The sequence below is a fragment of the Pleurodeles waltl genome, chromosome 1_2 (genome assembly GCF_031143425.1).
Source record: "Pleurodeles waltl isolate 20211129_DDA chromosome 1_2, aPleWal1.hap1.20221129, whole genome shotgun sequence".
Classification (NCBI taxonomy): Eukaryota; Metazoa; Chordata; class Amphibia; order Caudata; family Salamandridae; genus Pleurodeles; species Pleurodeles waltl.
The window spans coordinates 667,433,121-667,448,820 of record NC_090437.1 but is presented as its reverse complement, the minus strand read 5'-3'; positions in this window follow the sequence as shown (position 1 = coordinate 667,448,820).

Sequence of the window (15,700 nt, the reverse complement as noted above, 5' to 3'; positions counted from 1 at the left end):
TGATTGATCAGATGGAAAATGTCGGTCACGTCCGCGGCAGTGCATACCGTCACCTCTGGCGTACATTGTCATTGGCTCCTGGGATCCATAGGGTCCAATGTTAACCAATGCAGGATTGCGCCGCGGTCTTCGACCGCCTACCATGATGGTGTACAACGCCAGCGCAGTTACCTCACATCCCATTGTCCCAATTTAGAGATCAGGCAGCCACCATTTCAGGGGCTCACATGGCTTCATTTTTAACGGCGTCACACCTACCTAGGCCTAGACTCAACACACATACAGGCCACTTTTCGGATTAGGATTCGTGTTCTGTGTAAGCTGTGGGTACATACCTCTGAGTTGTTTGACTCTGTGCTCGCTGTTGTCCTTCATAGGCACCGCCCGCTGGGACATGTGAGGAGATGGCGGCATCCTCCGGTGTACAGACCGCTGGTGGACCTGTCGACAATGGAGGAAAGACATGTGATCATCACACACAGGCTTGAACGTGCAACAATCCAGGAACTGTGTACCCAGCTGGAGCCAGACCTGATGTCAGCTATCCGCCATCCCACAGGAATCCCCCCTCAAGTGCACGTGCTGTCAGTGCTCCATTTCCTTGCAAGTGGGTCATTTCAAACAACAGTGGCCATAACATCAGGGATGTCCCAGCCTATGTTTTCCAACGTGTTGTCCAGAGTGTTGTCTGCCCTGCTGAAACACATGCGGAGCATCATCGTTTTCCCTCAGGTTGAGGATTTGCCTACAGTGAAAGGTGATTTCTATGCCCTGGGACATATCCCCAACATCATAGGTGCCATTGATGGGACACCTGTGGCCTTGGTACCCCCCGCAGCAGTGAACAGGTGTACAGAAACAGGAAGAGCTACCATTCGATGAATGTGCAGATGGTGTGTTTGGCTGACCAGTACATCTCCCATGTGAACGCCAAGTTTCCTGGCTCAGTGCATGACGCTTACATTTTGAGGAATAGCAGCATCCCTTATGTGATGGGGCAACTCCAGAGGCACTGTGTGTGGCTAATAGGTGAGGACAAAGACCCTATACAGTGTGAATAGTTGTCTGGGTCTGGGGTTGTCCCTTAGCGTTAGTGTGTGTCTAACGGTTGTCCCTCAACATTTGCAGGTGACTCTGGGTACCTCAACTTGTTATGGCTACTGACCCCAGTGAGAAATCCCTGGACAAGGGCAGAGGACTGCTACAATGATGCACATGGGTGAACTAGGAGAGTGATCAAAAGGACCTTTGGCCTCCTGAAGGCCAAGTTCCGGTAACTCCATATGACAGGTGGTTCTCTCTACTACTCACCAAAGAAGGTGTGCCAGATCATCGTGGCCTGCTGTATGCTGCACAACCTGGCTTTGCGACAATAGATGCCTTTTCTGCAGGAGAATGGTCCAGAAGGAGGTCTTGTGGCAGCTGTGGAGCCTGTGGACAGTGAAGATGAGGAGGCAGAAGAAGAGGATATCGACAACAGAAACAACTTGATCCAGCAATACTTCCAGTGAGACACAGGTAAGAAGACATCACTGCCTCCTACATCTCGTACAATTGTTAGACCTATCATATGTCTGTCACTTTCACCCAGTGTATGGACCCTGACTTGTCACTTTGCCTTTCCATTTCACAGATATGGGTCCTATATTACCTCATGGACTAGAGCTGTGTGACATAGGTATGTTGACAATACAATGGACATTGTTGTTTTCCTTAGTTACAGCAAATACACATTTGTGAAAGCACAGACTGACTACAGATTGTTTTGTGATTCAAGGGTGTTTATTTAAGTGCAAAATAGTGGAGGGGGTTGTAAAATGGTCAGGAGTGATGGTGGAGGAATGTCCATGGCAGAGTCCAGTTATTTGTCTCACAGGTGCATTGTCCAAAGGGGCATAGGAAGTGGAGCTAGGGCAGTTTAAGGACGGACAGGGTGATTAAGTGGGACAGAAGGATGACATTCAGGGTGGTCTCATTTCTTGGCGGGGGTCTTGGCATTGTTCTCTGTCTTTGTCCTGGATCTCAGGGACCATTTGTGGGGTGGTTCTCCATCTGCAGGGGGTGAGGTGCTGGTGTCGTGGTCCTGTGGCGGTGCCTCCTGTCCACCAGCGCCAGAGGAGTTGGTGGGCTGTTCATCATCAAGGCTAGTGTCAGGGGCCCCTTGTTGTGCCACAGTGTCCCTCCTGGTGTTCACAAGGTCCTTCAGCAACCCTACAATGGTGACCACGGTGGTGTTGATGGACTTGAGTTCCTCCCTGATCCCCAAATACTGTTCCTCCTGCAGCCGCTGGGTCTCCTGAAACTTGGCCAGTACCGTTGCCATCGTCTCCTGGGAATGATGGTACGCTCCCATGATGTTGGAGAGGGCCTCGTGGAGAGTGGGTTCCCTGGGCCTGTCATCCCCCTGTCACACAGCAGTCCTCCCAGTTCCCCTGTTTTCCTGTTCCTCTGTCCCCTGAACCGTGTGCCCACTGCCCCCAGGTCCCTGATGTTCTTGGGTTTGTGGGTTTGCCTGGGTTCCATGTAGTGGTGGACACACTGCTGCTTGACTTGTCCTGGGGACAGAGGGATGGGCCCGCTGGGTGGGTGCTGTGCTGGTGTTTCCTGAGGGGAGAGGCTCTGTGGTGGCATGTGCCAGTGTGTGGGGAACCGACTGTCCCGAGGTCCCAGATGGGCCGGGCTGGTCATCTAGATCCAGTTGGACAGAGCTGCTGTCATCACTGTGGGCCTCTTCTGTGAGGGGGGGGAACCTCTGGAACCTCCTGTCCGGTGACGTTGAGTAGGGGTCCTGCAGGGGTGTAAAAGCATGATTATTGCATTTGTGTGTGCCATTGTGTGCAATGTGTGGGTTACCCTGTACCCCAGTGCTTACATTCTTGTCTAGGACCTTGTGTGATATTTGGTTTGGGGATCTGTGTGGGTATCTGTAATGGACATGCTTTGGTGATGGGTGTCCATGCTTTGGTGTTGCATGCAGGGCTTGGTGTTGGGATGGGTGGTTTGTGATAGTGGGACATATGTGAGGTGTTGGAGTGATGGGGGTGAGGGTGAAGGTGAGGGTATGTGATAGCATGCAGGGAGGGTGGGGGATGTAATAGTTAAGATTTGACTTACCAGAGTCCATTCCTCCTGCTACTCGTGCGAGGTCATCAGGATGCAGTATATCCAAGACCTGCTCCTCCCATGTTGTTAGTTGTGGGGGAGGAGGTGGGGGTCCGCTGCCAGTCCTCTGAACTGCAATCTGGAATCTTGAGACCACGGAACTCACCTTCCCCAGTAGATTGTGCCACCTCTTCCTGATGTCATCCCGTGTTCTGGGGTGCTGTCCCACTGCATTGACCTTGTCTATGATTCTGCGCCATAGCTCCATCTTCCTAGCAATGGAGGTGTGCTGCACCTGTGATCCGAAAAGTGGTGGCTCTACCCGGACGATTTCCTTCACCATGACCCTGAGCTCCTCCTCAGAGAACCTGGGGTGTCTTTGCGGTGCCATGATGTGGTGTGGGTGATGTGTGAGGTGGTTTGTGTTGTGATGTGTGAGGGGATGTGTTTGTGTGTGTTGTGTGAGGTGTGTGGATGTTGTGTGAGTGATGGTGTTGTGTGCCTGTGGATGCTAGTTTGTTGGTGGTGTCTCTCTCTGTGCTTCGCTCACAATTTTTGTCGTAGGGCATTGTGGGTGATGTGGGTGTGTGTTTTATGTTGTATTGGGTGTGTGGGAGTGGTGTGTGTATGTGTATCAGGTGTGTGTATTTCGATTTGTCCAATGTGGTTGTGTTTTGTATATGTGTGTGTATTTTGAGCGCAGCGGTGTGTACCGCCTTTCTATTGGCCACACGGAAGGCTGCCTCTCGACACTTACTGAAATTGTAAAAGATCTTGAAATCATCTCGCATATGAGGGCGCCTAGTGGCCTCAAAACTGTCTCAAAATTCACACCTGTTATATCATCCGAGAATGTGATAGATGTTTTCTACAGAAAGGTTACTGCTGATTGACATCACTTAGAAGAACAATGCCTTATAGTAAGATTACACATAACATCACCAAAGCTGAAAGACAAGCACTATATTTGTTAACTAAACTAAAAGACATCATCATTAAAGAAGCAGATAAGGGTGGAAACATTGTTGTTATGAATAAGATAGATTACATAGCTGAGTTAGATCTACAACTTCAGGACAACACTGCTTACCAGAAGCTCAACCACAATCCTATGCAAGAGGTTAACAATTGTGTACACAAAACATTACAGTTTTGGCAAGTACAAGATTTGATTTCTGACATGGAATATCGGTATATCTACAATCCTACACCGACATCACCATGTATATATATACTACCTAAGATCCACAAGACAGGTGACTTCCCCCCGGGTAGACCTATCATTTCTGGAATAGGTTCACCATTAGAAAAACTCTCAGAGTATATCGACATCTTTCTCCAACCTTTTGTACAAAATCTACCGTCCTACATTAAGGATACCAAGAATCTCCTCTGTAAACTAACTGATTTTGAATGGACAGAGGGACATTTGCTTGTTACCCTGGATGTAGCCTCTCTCTATACTAGCATTCCCAAAACGAAAGGTTTGATGGCTATTCATCATTATCTAGATACACGAGAGGCTACTTTTCTTTCACACTCTAATATTTTAATGGACTTCATCCGTACAGTTTTGGATAACAATATTTTTCTTCACAATGGTAGTTGGTATCGCCAAACCCAGGGAGTCGCCATGGGGGCGAAATTGTCTCCATCATTTGCCAACCTGTATATGGGATACTTTGAGAAAATACACCTTTGGAAAAACTGCCCACCTGAACTCACACAATACATCCTATATTGGGGGAGATATATTGATGACATCCTCCTTTTTTGGTCAGGAGACACCATCTCGTTGAACTCTTTCTTTGAATATTTAAATCTCAACATGTATAACATTAAGCTTACTATTGAGTCGAGCTCCACAGCGGTCAATTTTCTTGACTTGTCACTGTATATCAAACAAGATAAACTGTGTACCGAACTTTTCCCTAAACCTAGCGCCTGTAATGCAATTTTACATGCTACCAGTTCACACCCTTTTTCACAGATTAAAACGATCCCCTTTGGTGAAAGTACCAGGATTAGATGCAATTGTACCGAAGATGATATTTTCCTGCAAGAACTCCAGAACATGAACCAATGCTTTTCGGCAAAGAGGCTAACATTCTAACACTCTTGTGCAGGCTAATAATAGGATCAAAAAAATGAAACGAGTTGATCTTTTGCTGAACCAGAAGAATGCTAAAACTCAGAAAAAACTGTCTTTGATTATGACATAAAGTGGTCTGAGTACCCAGATTTCTAAAATCATAGGAAAACATTGGCCTTTGCTTTAGGCGATAATACCCTATAAGGGGGATTAACTAACAAACCTAGTATCACTTTTAGAAGAGGCCGTACTCTTCAAGACCATCTTTGTCATAGTTTTATACCACCTATGTAAATAGGATTAAACATTTCATCAATTGTAACACTACCTTTATTGTATACTGTATCATATGTACATGTGGACTTATATATGTGAGAAGTACAATTAGGCCTTTAAAAGAAAGGATACAAGAACACATTGGAGCCATTCGTTCCAATAATGCAAATTATCCCTTTGCCATACATTATAATACCAACCATGGGCAAAGGGAAATTTTAGATATTTCTGTACATGGTGTGGACGCAATAGGTCACCTCCCTAGGGGAGGAAATAAGACCGCCTCTCTCAGACGCCTAGAAAGTAGTTGGATCCTAAAACTTAGGGCTGTTGAGAAAGGCCTTAATACAGATAAGGACCTTCATGTATTTCTATAAATTCATTTTTGATTATTTGTCTCTCCCTTGAGTTTCCAGTTTTAGTATTATATGTATTTATAGGACATACTCTATGAACATGTATTCTGGTATTCATGGGCTTCCATCACACTTTTTGGTTATTTTAACTCTTTGTTCTCATTTTCATTTTTGTGTTTTTTATGTTGTCCTTTTGTATTTCTGTGTTTTGGACTAGATATTGGTTGATTTGTTTGTGAAATCTAAAAAATGTATGTTTTATTAATAATTTTCTTCAATAAGTGCTACCCTATGATTTCTATTCACATGCTTCTGACACTAGAATCTATGATAATTTTGCCCATCTGAATGGCTGTATTTTGTTTTTTATTTATTGACTATTCTTGTCAAATGTTGACTTTTAGTAAGAATATTGTCCTGTTTGTTTTGCTATGTATTACACCTTGATGGCCTCATACTTTCTCTTTTCTCCTTTCCAATATGGCGCTCGGTTTGTTTATGCTTTCCAGCACCAATCCCGTTTTCCGTCCTCTCTCTATTTCCATGCCTTCACTTTAAAATGGTTTCAATGGTTCACTACAGAGCTACTCGCTACTTTTAACTTCGGAGCACTCAGACCATGCGCTCCTTCACGGCGGTAAGCTCGTAGCCTCTCCGTTTTAGACCTATAATCACTTAGGAGCTGCTCAGTCTACCTGGGTATTTTCTTATGACTGTCGCTATCGCATTTCATTTTCCAACGTGTGCTCTTTTGACAAGACACATGCCGATGTTATATTGGACCACATGGACGCTTTAGGCTCCATTGAAGTTATTGCTTGGTGCTCCTTTTTTCAGATTCGTTATATGTCGAGCACTTTTTTGAGTTCCTAGCCTGCTTTACACATCTTAATACTATTGTGTATGCCATTGGGATAACAGCACTCCATTTTTATCGATATTTTATTATTACCGAGTCTGTTTCAACACTGTTCTTTCTGCAAATACAATGTGCTGCTGGCTTCGTGTCCACTTCACTATATTTACCTAGTGTTTTTTGGACAAGAATTCCTTTTTTCTTTTTACATCCATATGTTCATTAACAATGTTTTGGCCGTTATAGTTTGCAAGTAACTAATGAGTGCTTTTTACATATTTCTCAGCTCCTTTTGGGCTTACCATGGCCTTACACAATTTACCATGATCGTCTCTACTTGATGTCCCAAGACACTTTCCTGAGAAACCATGTTTCAGTGATTTGCTGTTCTATTCTACTTGTGAAACGTCACTTTCTCTTTTTTAGACCTTGACATCTCAGTCCATTCATGGACAAACTTATCCTCATGCATCATACTCTGGTATGTTTGATCCTCCTTTTTGTACTATCATCTTGGCTAGCCTTCATTTTTCATGCATGAATGAATATGTTAACTATCGGGTAACTGTGGCATATTACAAGCATCACTACTTTTGCGTGCACTTAATTACGATGTTGGGGCTTTTTTGTCTTTTTTTGTCTTTGTTTGGGTACTGCACTTGTATGGAGATTTATTTTCCACTTGACATACACGGGTATTTCCTTTCTTTTTAGAGATGATTTTTTCTGTATGAGGGGTTTTCCTTTACAGTTATTAGATACACCTATCTGCTCTTTCCCTTTCTTTGTTTTCCCACCGCTCCTCGATTAGATTTTCTTTTCCTATACTCTAGCTATACTATTTGTACATGCTTTAATGTACATTTATGTCTTTTTACCTTTATTCCAATGTCATTTATTGTACCTATAATATATACATTTGGTTTTTGCTTTTTAATTTACAGTTTTGAAAAAGTCCTATGGACGAAACACGTGTTGGCTGTTCTGCGTTTTGTTGTACTTATCAGAAATAAAGAATAATTATTGCAAGAAGAAGAAAAAATTCTGCATGAACTTGGCTACTTTATTGCTTGGACTGCTCTTTGGAGTACTCTGGTTTTTTTGTGTAATAAAATTTCCCATCACAGTTCATAACTCTGTTATGATCAGTGCAGTGGATACCTGGGTGGTTGGGTGTCATACCGGACATAGCACCCAGTATTTGTCATTTTGGACCAACCAGCCTGTAAACTTAACTACGGATATGCGTACTATATAGCATCAACCACCGTTTTGCCTCTTCTTTTTTTCAAAGTGTTGTCTTTATGCTGTTCTGCACTCTGTATTTTTGGCAGCATATTTATTGTTGAATACACATTATTAACTGTTTTATGGACTATCGTATAATTTTCTCATTGTTTTGAAAATGGCTACTTTTGACGACAATAGGGATACACTCCTAGAAGAATTATTTCAATCTGACATTTCAAACATACCTTCTGGCTCACACAACTCACTCCAGGAAGGCTTAAGTACTAAATTAAAAAAATTGGAACGGTTGAAAAAACAGGAACTGTCACGGTGGTGGGATTACACTATATTAGAAAGATATATTGAAAACAAACAAATACCCAGAGGTTTGAGAGTCATTCTATTCCCCTCTTTTAATGATCTCAGCCCAGATTTACCTAAGGAATGGGAGCAACTTTTGATAACATCATCTTTTGGTATGATGGATATTTTGATCAGGGATGCTAGGATCAAAAGAGATAAACTCTTGCTTGAGATAGCAACGGTAGAAAAGGAAATTAATGACCTCAACCTACCGGAAGCAAAGGCTAAGAACTACAATATACGTAAGGATGTCATTTACAGACACCAAATCTCCATTAAAGACAAAAAATTACGTAAGCTCAAAAGAGATGACAGTGATTACAGGTGAGGGAGAGTTTTCACTTTTGCACGCAAATGCGACAACATTAAAATAGACAGAAGTAGCTGTGAGAAAGTAGCCTCTTTCTAGCCTTGTTACCCCCACTTTTGGCCTGTTTGTGAGTGTATGTCAGGGTGTTTTCACTGTCTCACTGGGATCCTGCTAGCCAGGGCCCAGTGCTCATAGTGAAAACCCTATGTTTTCAGTAGGTTTGTTATGTGTCACTGGGACCCTGCTAGTCAGGACCCCAGTGCTCATAAGTTTGTGGCCTATAGGTATGTGTTCCCTGTGTGATGCCTAACTGTCTCACTGAGGCTCTGCTAACCAGAACCTCAGTGGTTATGCTCTCTCTTTATAAATTGTCACTAACAGGCTAGTGACCAATTTTACCAATTTACATTGGCATAGTGGAACACCCTTATAATTCCCTAGTATATGGTACTGAGGTACCCAGGGTATTGGGGTTCCAGGAGATCCCTATGGGCTGCAGCATTTCTTCTGCCACCCATAGGGAGCTCTGACAATTCTTACACAGGCCTGCCACTGCAGCCTGAGTGAAATAACGTCCACGTTATTTCACAGCCCTTTTTCACTGCACTTAAGTAACTTATAAGTCACCTCTATCTCTAACCTTTACCTGGTAAAGGTTGGGTGCTAAGTTACTTAGTGTGTGGGCACCCTGGCACTAGCCAAGGTGCCCCCACATTGTTCAGGGCCAATTCCCCGGACTTTATGAGTGCAGGGACACCATTACACGGGTGCACTACATATAGGTCACTACCTATGTGTAGCTTCACAATGGTAACTCCGAATATGGCCATGTAACATGTCTAAGATCATGGAATTGCCCCCTCTATGCCATCCTGGCATTGTTGGCACAATCCCATGATCCCACGGGCCTGTAGCACAGACCCGGGTACTGCCAAACTGCCTTTTCAGGGGTTTCACTGCAGCTGCTGCTGCCAACCCCTCAGACAGGTTTCTGCCCTCCTGGGGTCCAGCCAGGCTTGGCCCAGGAAGGCAGAACAAAGGACTTCCTCAGAGAGAGGGTGTTACACCCTCTCCCTTTGGAAAATGGTGTTAAGGCAGGGGAGGAGTAGCCTCCCCCAGCCTCTGGAAATGCTTTCATGGGCACACATGGTGCCCATTTCTGCATAAGCCAGTCTACACCGGTTCAGGGACCCCTCAGCCCTGCTCTGGCATGAAACTGGACAAAGGAAAGGGGAGTGACCACTCCCCTGACCTGCACCTCCCCTGGGAGGTGCCCAGAGCTCCTCCAGTGTGCTCCAGACCTCTGCCATCTTGGAAACAGAGGTGCTGCTGGCACACTGGACTGCTCTGAGTGGCCAGGTCCAGCAGGTGACGTCAGAGACTCCTTCTGATAGGCTCCTTCAGGTGTTGCTAGCCTATCTTCTCTCCTAAGTAGCCAAACCCTCTTTTCTGGCTATTTAGGGTCTCTGCTTTGGGGATTTCCTTAGATAACGAATGCAAGAGCTCATCAGAGTTCCTCTGCATCTCTCTCTTCACCTTCTGCCAAGGAATCGACAGCTGACCGCGCTGGAAGCCGGCAAAACTGCAACAAAGTAGTGAAGACGACTACTGCAACTCTGTAACGCTGATCCTGCTGCCTTCTCGACTGCTTTCCTGGTGGTGCATGCTGTGGGGGTAGTCTGCCTCCTCTCTGCACTAGAAGCTCCGAAGAAATCTCCCGTGGGTCGACGGAATCGTCCCCCTGCAACCGCAGGCACCAAAGAACTGCATCACCAGTACACTGGGTCTCCTCTCAGCATGACGAGCGAGGTCCCTTGAATCCAGCAACTCTGTCCAAGTGACTCCCACAGTCCAGTGACTCTTCAGTCCAAGTTTGGTGGAAGTAAGTCCTTGCCTCCCCACGCCAGAGTGCATTGCTGGGAACCGGGTCTTTTGCAGCTACTCCGGCCTCTCTGCACTTCCGGCGGAAATCCTTTGTGCACAGCCAAGCCTGGGTCCATGGCACTCTAACCTTCATTGCACGACCTCCTGAGTTGTCCTCCGGCGACGTGGGACTCCTTTGTGTATCTTCGGGTGAGCACTGTTTCACTCCTCTTTGTAGTGCCTGTTTCAGCACTTCTGCGGGTGCTGCCTGCTTCTGAGAGGGCTCCTCGTCCTGCTGGGCGCCCCCTCTGTCCCCTGACACAATTGGCGACATCCTGGTCCCTCCTGAGCCACAGCAGCATCCAAAAACCCTAACTGCACGACTTGCAGCTAGCAAGGCTTGTTTGCGGTCTTTCTTCAGGGAAACACTTCTGCACAACTCTCCACGGCGTGGGACATCCATCTTCCAAAGGGGAAGTTTCCATCCCTTGTTGTTCCTGCAGAATCCTCAGCTTCTACTGTCCAGTAGCAGCTTCTTTGCACCCACAGCTGGCATTTCCTGGGCATCTGCCCATCTCCGACTTGCTTGTGACTTTTGGACTTGGTCCCCTTGTTCCACAGGTACCCTCGTTTGGAAATCCATCGTTGTTGCATTGCTGGTTTGTGTCTCTCCTGCAGAATTCCCCTATCACGACTTCTGTGCTCTTTGGGGAACTTTAGTGCACTTTGCACTCACTTTTCAGGGTCTTGGGGTGGGCTATTTTTCTAACGCTCACTGTTTTCTTACAGTCCCAGCGACCCTCTACAAGGTCACATAGGTTTGGGGTATATTCGTGGTTCGCATTCCACTTTTGGAGTATATGGTTTGTGTTGCCCCTATCCCTATGTTTCCCCATTGCATCCTATTTTAACTATACATTGTTTGCACTGTTTTCTAATACTATACTGCATATTTTTGGTATTGTGTACATATATCTTGTGTATATTTGCTATCCTCATACTGAGGGTACTCACTGAGATACTTTTGGCATATTGTCATAAAAATAAAGTACCTTTATTTTTAGTATACCTGTGTATTGTGTTTTCTTATGATATTGTGTATATGACACTAGTGGTACTGTAGGAGCTTCACTCGTCTCCTAGTTCAGCCTAAGCTGCTCTGCTAAGCTACCATTATCTATCAGCCTAAGCTGCTAGACACCCTATACACTAATAAGGGATACCTGGGCCTGGTGCAAGGTGTAAGTACCCCTTGGTACTCACTACAAGCCAGTCCAGCCTCCTACAGTAGTCATCATCTTTTGAAAGAACAAGAGTCTTCAACTGCATCAACCAGTGAAAATGACCTTTCTAGTATCTCTAGCATCACAAGTGAAGACACTAGGGATCTTGCGCAACAACCCTCTTCCAGCTCCACCCACAAATCACCGTTTTTGTTGGAGCTGGAAAGGTACAGCAAAGGCCAAACACAAAAAAACAAGGGAAAGGAAACACTAGAAAAGCCACCAGGTGTGGGAAAAACCGCATGACCAGACACAAACAAGAGAGCAGATGGGGATCACTACAAGATCCACAACACGCAACCAACAATAGTTAGGAGTAACTCTGCCCCTATAGCAGATACTCACAATGCAATTTCAATTGTCAATCTATTGGATTTTACTCTGAATACAGAGCAAACTAATATCCTGAAGAAAGGGCTAGGTTTCGTTCCGACCTCCTTGCCCGACTTCACACAATTACATGTGAGTCTCTATAAATTCATGCGAAAATACAAACTTTTTAAGTACTTTCGAGGGAAAGATACCCCTGTTGAGACTGTCAATACTCTCTGTATTTCATCATGTTCTATGTCTATTAAAGACATAAAAGATGTACAAACTCTTCTTTCTATTGGCCACACGGAAGGCTGCCTCCCGACACTTACTGAAATTGTAAAAGATCTTGAAATCATCTCGGATATGAGGGCGCCTAGTGGCCTTAAAATTGTCTCAAAATTCACACCTGTTATATCATCCGAGAATGTGATAGATGTTTTCTAAAGAAAGGTTACTGCTGATTTACATCACTTAGAAGATCAATGCCTTACAGGCCATAGTAAGATTACACATAACATCACCAAAGCTGAAAGACAAGCACTTTATTCGTTAACTAAACTAAAAGACATCATCATTAAAGAAGCAGATAAGGGTGGAAACATTGTTGTTATGAATAAGGTAGATTACATAGCTGAGTTAGATCGACAACTTCAGGACAACACTGCTTACCAGAAACTCAACCACAATCCTATGCAAGAGGTCAACAATTGTGTACACAAAACATTACAGTTTTGGCAAGAACGAGATTTGATTTCTGACATGGAATATCGGTATATCTACAATCCTACACCGACATCACCATGTATATATATACTACCTAGGATCCACAAGATAGGTGACTTCCCCCCGGGTAGACCTATAATTTCTAGAATAGGCTCACCAACAGAAAAACTTTCAGAGTATATCGACATCTTTCTCCAACCTTTTGTGCAAAATCTACCGTCCTACATTAAGGATACCAAGGATCTCCTCTGTAAGCTAACTGATTTTGAATGGACAGAGGGACATTTACTTGTTACCCTGGATGTAGCCTCTCTCTATACTAGCATTCCCAAAACGAAAGGTTTGATGGCTATTCAGCATTATCTAGATACACGAGAGGCTACTTTTCTTTCACACTCTAATATGTTAATGGACTTAATCCGTGCAGTTTTGGATAACAATATTTTTCTTCACAATGGTAGTTGGTATCGCCAAACCCAGGGAGTCGCCATGGGGGCGAAATTGTCTCCATCATTTGCCAACCTGTATATGGGATACTTTGAGAAAATACACCTTTGGAAAAACTGCCCACCTGAACTCACACAATACATCCTATATTGGGGGAGATATATTGATGACATCCTCCTTTTTTGGTCAGGAGACACCATCTTGTTGAACCCTTTCTTTGAATATTTAAATCTCAACATGTATAACGTTAAGTTTACTATTGAGTCGAGCTCCACAACGGTCAATTTTCTTGACTTGTCACTGTATATCAAACAAGATAAACTGTGTACCAAACTTCTCTGTAAACCTAGCGCCTGTAATGCAATTTTACATGCTACCAGTTCACACCCTTTTTCACAGATTAAATCGATCTCCGTTGGTGAAAGTACCAGGATTAGACGCAATTGTAGAGAGGATGATATTTTCCTGCAAGAACTCCAGAACATGAACCAATGCTTTGGGCAAAGAGGCTAACATTCTAACACTCTTGTGCAGGCTAATAATTGGATCAAAAAAATGAATCAAGTTGATCTTTTGTTGAACCAGAAGAATGATAAAACTCAGAAAAAACTGTCTTTGATTATGACTTATAGTGGTTTGAATACCCAGATTTCTAAAATCGTAGGAAAACATTGGCCTTTGCTTCTAGGCGGTAATACCCTATAAGTGGGATTAACTAACAAACTTAGTATCACTTTTAGAAGAGGCCGTACTCTTCGAGACCATCTTTGTCATAGTTTTATACCACCTGTGATTGACCCCACATGGCTACCTAAACCACCACTTGGCTCTTACAAGTGTGGCCATTGTAACATTTGTTGTTATGTTAAGGATAAGTTACTTTCTTTTAAGTACAACACAAATTATGTACATAGGATTAAACATTTAATCAATTGTAACACTACCTTTGTTGTATACTGTATCATATGTACATGTGGACTTATATATGTGGGAAGTATGATTAGGCCTTTAAAAGAAAGGATACAAGAACACATTAGAGCCATTCATTCCAATAATGCAAATTTTTGATATTTCCGTACATGGTGTGGACGCAATAGGTCACCTCCTTAGGGGAGGAAATAAGACTGCCTCTCTCAGACGCCTAGAAAGTAGTTGGATCCTAAAACTTAGGGCCGTTGAGAAAGGCCTTAATACAGATAAGGACCATCATGTATTTCTATAAATTCATTCTTATTTGTCTCTCCTTTGAGTTTCCAGTTTTGGTATTATATGTATTTATAGGACATACTCTATGAACATGTATTCTGATATTCATGGGCTTCCATCACACTTTTTGGTTATTTTAACTCTTTGTTCTCATTTTCATTTTTGTGTTTTTTATGTTGTCCTTTTGTATTTCTGTGTTTTGGACTAGATATTGGTTGATTTGTTTGTGAAATCTAAAAAAATTATGTTTTATTAATAACTTTCTTTAACAAGTGCTACCCTACGATTTCTATTCACATGCTTCTGACACTAGAATCTATGATAATTTTGCCCATCTGAATGGCTGTATTTTGTTTTTTATTTATTGACTATTGTCCTGTTTGTTTTGCTATGTATTACATCTGGATGGCCTCATTCTTTCTCTTTTCTCCTTTCCAATATGGCGCACAGTTTGTTTATGCTTTCCAGCATCCGATCCCGTTTTCCCTCCTCTCTCTATTTCCATGCCTTCACTTTAAAATGGTTTCAATGGTTCACTACAGAGTTACTTGCTACTTTTAACATCGGAGCACTCGGACCACGCGCTCCTTCACGGCGGTAAGCTCACAGCCTCTCCGTTTTAGACCTTTAATCACTTAGGAGCTGCTCGGTATACCTGGGTATTTTCTTATGACTGTGCCTATCGCATTTCATTTTCCAACATGTGCTCTTTTGACAAGACACATGCCGATGTTATATCGGACCACACGGACGCTTTAGGCTCCATTGAAGTTATTGCTTGGTGCTCCTTTTTTAGGATTCGTTATATGTCGAGCACGTTTTTGAGTTCCTAGCCTGCTTTAGACATCTTAATACTATTGTGTATGCCATTGGGATAACAGCACTCCATTTTTATCGATATTTTATTATTACCAAGTCTGTTTCAACACTGTTCTTTCTGCAATTACAATGTGCTGCTGGCTTCGTGTCCACTTCACTATATTTACCTTGTGATTTTTGGACAATAATTCCTTTTTTCTTTTTACATCCATATGTTCATTAACAATGTTTTGGCCGTTATAGTTTGCAAGTAACTAATGAGTGCTTTTTACATATTTCTCAGCTCCTTTTGGGATTACCATGGCTTTACACAATTTACCATGATCGTCTCTACTTGATGTCCTGAGACACTTTACTGAGAAACCATGTTACAGTGATTTGCTGTTCTATTCTACTTGTGAAACGTCACTTTCTCTTTTTTGGACCTTGACATCTCAGTCCTTTCATGGACAAACTTAT